The following is a 6,294-nucleotide window of genomic DNA, read 5'->3' on the forward strand; positions in this document are numbered from 1 at the left end:
CCAAGCTGAACAGCTGATGAACAGCTGGAAGCCACATGTGCATTGGTGGGGGCACTGGAAGCGGTCGCTGAACGGCAGAGCGTGTTCATTCTGCCAGGAACCGAAGGAATGTACGACAATAACGGCTCCGCCTACCGCTTCCAGGCGACGACTCCTAGCTCGTGTGCGTGTGTGTGCGTGGGAGAGGATTCGCATTTCGTATCTGTATTGGTAACAAGGCCACACCCACGCGGCCATGTTTGAATGAAATAACAGTAAAGGCAAAATGGCAAAGTCAGTCGGGAAATGGATGGGGGAGCAAATACATTTTGGCGGAATGGAATGGCAAGTGGAACATGGTTCTCAAAATGGGAACTGAAACACAGTAATACGAATTTAGGTTACAGGCCAGAGGAAAAGGGACAGATACATAGAGAGCGGGGGAGACAGAGGGGGCACAAATTAACTGCAAGTGCTGTTTTCGTTGTTGTTTCGCGCTTAGCAACTTAGCTAAGGTCATCGAAATGTCAAAAGTTGCATTCTCCGTTTTTCGAGGGGCAGGGAAACTAGCGACACGCACACCAAACATTTGTACCGTTGACATTGGTGTTGATGTTGACAGAAAAAATACACGCGACATTTGCAATTATTTTTGGCGGGCATGCTTCCCGAAAACCAGTATATATATGTACGATTCTATATATTTTTGGACATTTATCCATTTCCACTGAGTTTCAGCTTTATTTTTGGCCTCTGCCCCTCTCTTTCGCCACCATTGAAAAGTGGCTTTGATGTCGGCCATTGTTAGTCTTCCTCTTTTTTGGCTCACTTACACACTTCAACACTTTCGGCAGCCATTTTGATGGGCGCTGTTCCTTTGAAATTCCACCACTCGTGACATTCACACATACATACACACAAACACACACTAATGGTAAAAAGGAAATTCCTTAGCACTTTATTGTGGGTTCCGCTTTTCTTCCCTCTCGCTTTAGTCATCTGCCCTTTCTCTTACTCTGCTGTCCACCATCATCTCTCACTGCGCAAGGCGTCGTCTTAATTTTAATTTTATTGATATTATTCAGTTTGCGCAGATTCCATTAGATTTTATTGCCCACCCATTTTATGCATTCTCTGCAATATTTTCCTAATCTGTCTGGCAATTCCGACAATAGTTTTCCACTTACATATACATATGTTTATGCAAAAAGAAATCCTACCAAATTATACAAATTCAAATTAAATGTTTGTACCCGTTACACGTAGAGTAAAAGGGTATACTAGATTCGTTGAAAAGTATGTAACAGGCAGAAGGAAGCGTTTCCGACCATATAAAGTATATATATTCTTGATCAGGACCAATAGCCGAGTCGATATGACCATGTCCGTCTGTCTGCCACGCTTAAAACTGCCACGCCCACACTTTTGAAAAATGTTTTGATATTTTTTCATTTTTGTATTAGTCTTGTAAATTTCTATCGATTTACCAAAAAACTTTTTGCCACGCCTACTCTAAGGCCTACAAACCGCCAAAAACGGTGTTTAAGACTCTCCTTCTCCTTTCCACTAGCTGAGTAACGGGTATCAGATAGTCGGGGAACTCGACTATAGCGTTCTCTCTTGTTTTAATACTTATCAAATAATAATTAATTAGTTCACACATAAATTTAAAAGATTTACTTTATGTAGCACAAAATTCAAATGATTTTACCATCTACTCGTAGAGTAGAAGGGTATACTAGATTCGTTAAAAAGTTTGTAACAGGTGAAAGGACGTTTCCGATCCTATAAAGTATTCATATTCTTGATAAGATTGAGATTAAGTATTTAGATTCCAGAGACATAGATGCAACGTAAGTTTGTTTTCATATGTTTTCTTTCTTAATTTCTTTATTACTCTTGTAAATTTTCAATAAACCACTGCCAAACACACAATGGGTTTATATTTTTTCGTATTATTTTTTGTCTTGCCAATTTCTATCGGTACACCAAAAAAAAAAGTGTCCAATTTTGATCGCTTATAAACAAATACATTGAAGACTAATTAGCAATTAGTTATATTTTGGGACGGGGCAAGTGCACGAGTTCAACTTGTTATAAAATTCAGTTAAATTAAAGGGTAATCCAATACTGGCTGCTGGCGGGCTTTTCCACCCACACAGCTTTCGCTGATAAAATTTCATATCGGTTGGGGAATTACAGACCCACTTCATCATCATCCTTAACTCTTTACCTTTCGCAACTCCCACGACTTCTCCGCTGGTATATCCGCGCTAACGAGGCATCGTCTCATGTTACCCTTCTTGGTCCTGAATTCCTTGCGTTTCGTCCTTCGTCCTTGGCTGTGACACTCCGTGTCAGCTGTCAGCTGACTTGTCGACTCCAGCATAAAGAGCGCAATCAATTGCAACTATAAGTAATGGCAATTAGTGTTGCCCGCGCTTAAGCAATCAATGTAAGCGGTTCGGGATGAAAATGTACGCGTACATACACATTTTCAGGGGCTTATGCTCGGTTGCCTTTCTAAATTCACAATGCGGGCTGCACTTGGGTACGGATCTGTCCGAAATCGCACGGACAATGTATCTGAATAGTATCTGATTTTAACAAGCAGAATATCGTATTTACTTGAATTTATATTACGGCTTTCAATTTTGAAAGCTAATAAGCTTGGCAAAAATCGTACTGTCAAAAGTATGCATCGTATATTTATTGAATACAATATTAATAGGCTGACATGGACACGTAATCATTAATCTCTTACTCTGCCATTATTAATCAAACTTCAGTTCAACTTGGGTTATCCGCTGGGAAATTTGTAGCTGTCAATTAAGTTTTTGTTTTTCTGAATCTCATCATATTCTTCCCTTACTTTTTTCGGCAATCCCTTACGTTTCTTTCCGCACCATCTGAATATGTCAATAAACTTAAATATTCACATGCCTATCAGCCACATGCCATGAGCAGACTTCAAGCAGAAATCTTATCCGTTACTGCAAAGTGTACTGACTTTTCATGTAGTTGCACCTTCAGCTCATATAAATCGCGGTGTAAGGAGCAGTTCTTCAGTTCGTATCATACCTTGTTTACCTTTGGGCCGCCACTTGCTGCGTCGTCTCAGCTCCGAAATGAACTTTGGCGCAGCGGGTTGCCGAATCCCCCTTTGGAATCCCATTCGCAGTGGATGTGGCTGCGACTGCCGTCAAACGTTGCGCCCTGAGGAAGCTTGTGAAAGCCCCATGCCATGTTCCATGCCATGCCCCATGACAAAAATCCAGACACTGCCACTGACAGGCGCAGCAACAACAAACCGAAATCCTTCTGGCAGGCATCCTGCTGTCTATCACGCTGTCAATATCGCGCAGAAAGGATCGGCGGCACTATGAACCCATCAAGTTGGATGGCAGCGGAAATATTTTAAGGGAAATATATTTTAAACCTCCTGCGACAGGGTGGTGGCGAGGATGGGAAGAAGGGGTTTTGCTCCCGGCAGGACATTGGAAAAACTGGTTGCGGTCATAGCAATCCAATTAGGCCAGAGAAGTATTTGATAGCAGTTAGCGTTAGTTCTTGTTACCCAGGAACTGCGAGAAGATATTCAAAAATGCCCACACGAATTTCACATGTTATAAAAATCGATAGAATGTAACCAGCAGGGGTTGGGTGGGCGTGAGGTGGTGGTGGTGGTGGGTGGGTGGATGTTTGGTTGGTTGGTGGTCGGGGTTCACCTTGGGCAAAACCAGCCCCGAAAGGCGCAGCGTTATGTTTTACAAGTGCTGTGTTTGTTTTTATTTTTCTTGCTCGGCGGTGGCTAAAGAGTGGTTGTGGCTCGCTTGCTTCCAAACAGATGCCAGATGCCAGACTAGTCCTGCCCGCCGTCTAATTGCCAAAAGGCGTAGGACATCATACTCCAGACTCAGAGCACTCGTTCTGGGCACGACTGAATGCTTAATTGAAAATAAACATTAAGGTACGCAATTAATGTGCTGCAGTCTGGTTGGTTGGCTTGTTTGCCGTGCTCGTTATGGTCGCGCTTTGAAGTTTATTCTATCCTCATTTTTTATCGCCCTCGAGGCTCCGGCATCCTGATCCTGGCCACTCGGGACTTTCCGCTGACTTCCGGCCACCTTCCAGTGTCGATTTTCAATTGTTTGCTCCATTTTGCTGCGGAGAATTAATTAATCGCTTAGGCGGCTCCATTTCGCAAAATGACAAATGATGGCACATCTCTCGGGTCAAACAATTAGCTGTAAATTAAATTTGTATTAAGCTTAACTGCTGCGCAAATTGACGTTGCATGTAAGCCCGCTCAACAGTAAAGCTACCCTAACAACTTACTAAGCTTTTAGTATCCAACCAGTTACTTGCGTAGCTCTGGCGAAACATTAAACACATTAAACTATGTATTTTAAAGTATGAATATGATCTTTTTTTTGGCACATCCGACAAAAGTTACAATCTATTGGTACATTATTTACAAATAATTGGGTACTTTAAAGACGAAGTTGGTGAAAACCACATATGTTCTATAAATTAATTTTGTATATTTAACAAAACATCCATTTGATGACACACCACTGTGAACGGTAGAAGGCGTAATGACGAAGCGCATCAAGTGAGTCTTCAATTGGGACTGCTGTATACCTCAAATCGTCAGTGCAGTTTTAACTTGTCATGATCATTTTAACCGCAGTTGACTTTATAAACATAAATTATTTTTTGCTTTGACATAAATGACAATTGATTTTTTTGAAATGATGATTTCAACTGGTTTTCTTTAAGTCCAAGAACAAGTTGCACTATATTATAATTATAATGCTGTTTGCGCTAAAGAAGTTCGACTGTTTTCATTCCACTTTTCCACATTTCCATCATTTTCTCGGCTGTGTTTTGTGTGCCTGGGCTTTGTTTGGTCTTTTGTGGGCGCCTGACGAGGCTCGTTTTCTCGGTTACTTGTGGTCCGCTTGGCTCGCGTGCCTTGAAGACATTTTTCTCTGTTTTCGCCGCGTGGTGCGTACCAGGTAACCTTGTTTCCAACCACTCTTAGGTGGGCAGCAGTACGTTGGCCCGACTCGACTTGGCCATCCGGCGGACGGCTGTGCCATATAATTTGGCCCTGCCGCACAAAGTGTTCTTATGTTTAAGCACACCGCAGGCAACCAGAAAGCCACCCACCCAGCAACAACCACACCCACACCTTCGGCAAAGGACAAGCACGCGGCAAAAAGGAGGCACACCTTAATTTACCTTTGAGAAGTCGCCTCCTGCTGGTTCTCCGCCCACGTGCCTCGTCCTTCCAAGTCCTTCGGCTCATATCGATCGGTGCGTTAAAAGTTTCGCACTCTACTTTGTAAATAAGTAAATAAAAGAAGCTGCAAAACTAGTTGCAGCACACAAAAATTGAAGCTGTTAATTGCTTTTACGTGGCTGGATTTTTAAAGATTTTCGACTGCTGATTGGAGAAAGCAATCTTTAAATACAAAGCGAAACTTTTTTTACCACGTATTGATAGTCCTGACGGACTAGCCATGCCATTCATGGCACCCAAGCCCTATAATCAATCAATAAAACTGCTCTAACCTTGACATGACTTTCAGTTCAGCTGCCAGTTCTTATTTGCGACGTTAAATGAAAAATGGAAATGTAATCAACTAACCAGCGGAATATTATTTCCCCTTATCTCAATGCAGTGGGTCAGCTGACGTCGTTTTTCCTGTAAATTAAAAAGGGAACATTCACGGGTAAACTTCTGCCCTAATCACCCAGCAAAAAATAATAAAGTTTCAACTTTTTTGCTGGCTTACAACTTTTTGCATAAGAAATATAACGCCGGTGACAGAGAAAAAGAGTTCAGACAAAAGGTGAGCGAAAAACTTTGCCATTGAATTTCTTATACCATTTTGGGGGGCTCTCGGTTTTATGGTCTTAACATAATTCGGTGGCCTTTTGGGCCCGAGCTGAGACTTGATAAATTGCAGAAAGTGCTTGTCAAGTTATAAATGACAGAGAAATTGGCAAATTGTGTGACACTCGGGTCAAAAAATCCAACAAGAGCCGTACCAGATATATTTTGTGGTGGGTGTTAGTGCAGTCCTGCTGTCTTCCCACCAGATATTAATCAGTGTCCTTTCTGCCAGCCAGTCTCATTGTCTGGCCCACTTGAGAAGAAATGTCTGTTTATTGTTTGGGCAATTGCTGAAATTAACAAAGAAATCGCCCAATTGTTGTCCAGGGAATTGTTGCTGTGGCAAAATAATTTCAACTGCTGCAGCGGGAAAGTAAGCAAAAATCTGTTGTTGTAAAATAATTAAATTT

At 41.9% G+C, this 6,294-nt stretch overlaps 1 long non-coding RNA gene across 1 annotated transcript; it reads right to left on the minus strand.

Moving 5' to 3' along the window:
• Nucleotides 1–2,020: 2,020 nt before the first annotated feature.
• LOC120321996 lies at nucleotides 2,021–5,585 on the minus strand. The gene is made up of 2 exons (XR_005561737.2): nucleotides 2,471–5,585; nucleotides 2,021–2,389 (listed from the first exon to the last, which is right to left on the minus strand). It is a non-coding gene; the product is annotated as an uncharacterized LOC120321996 (long non-coding RNA).
• Between the last annotated feature and the right edge of the window lie 709 nt (nucleotides 5,586–6,294).

Source organism: Drosophila yakuba, chromosome 3R, assembly GCF_016746365.2.
Source record: "Drosophila yakuba strain Tai18E2 chromosome 3R, Prin_Dyak_Tai18E2_2.1, whole genome shotgun sequence".
In the NCBI taxonomy this organism is placed as follows: Eukaryota; Metazoa; Arthropoda; class Insecta; order Diptera; family Drosophilidae; genus Drosophila; species Drosophila yakuba.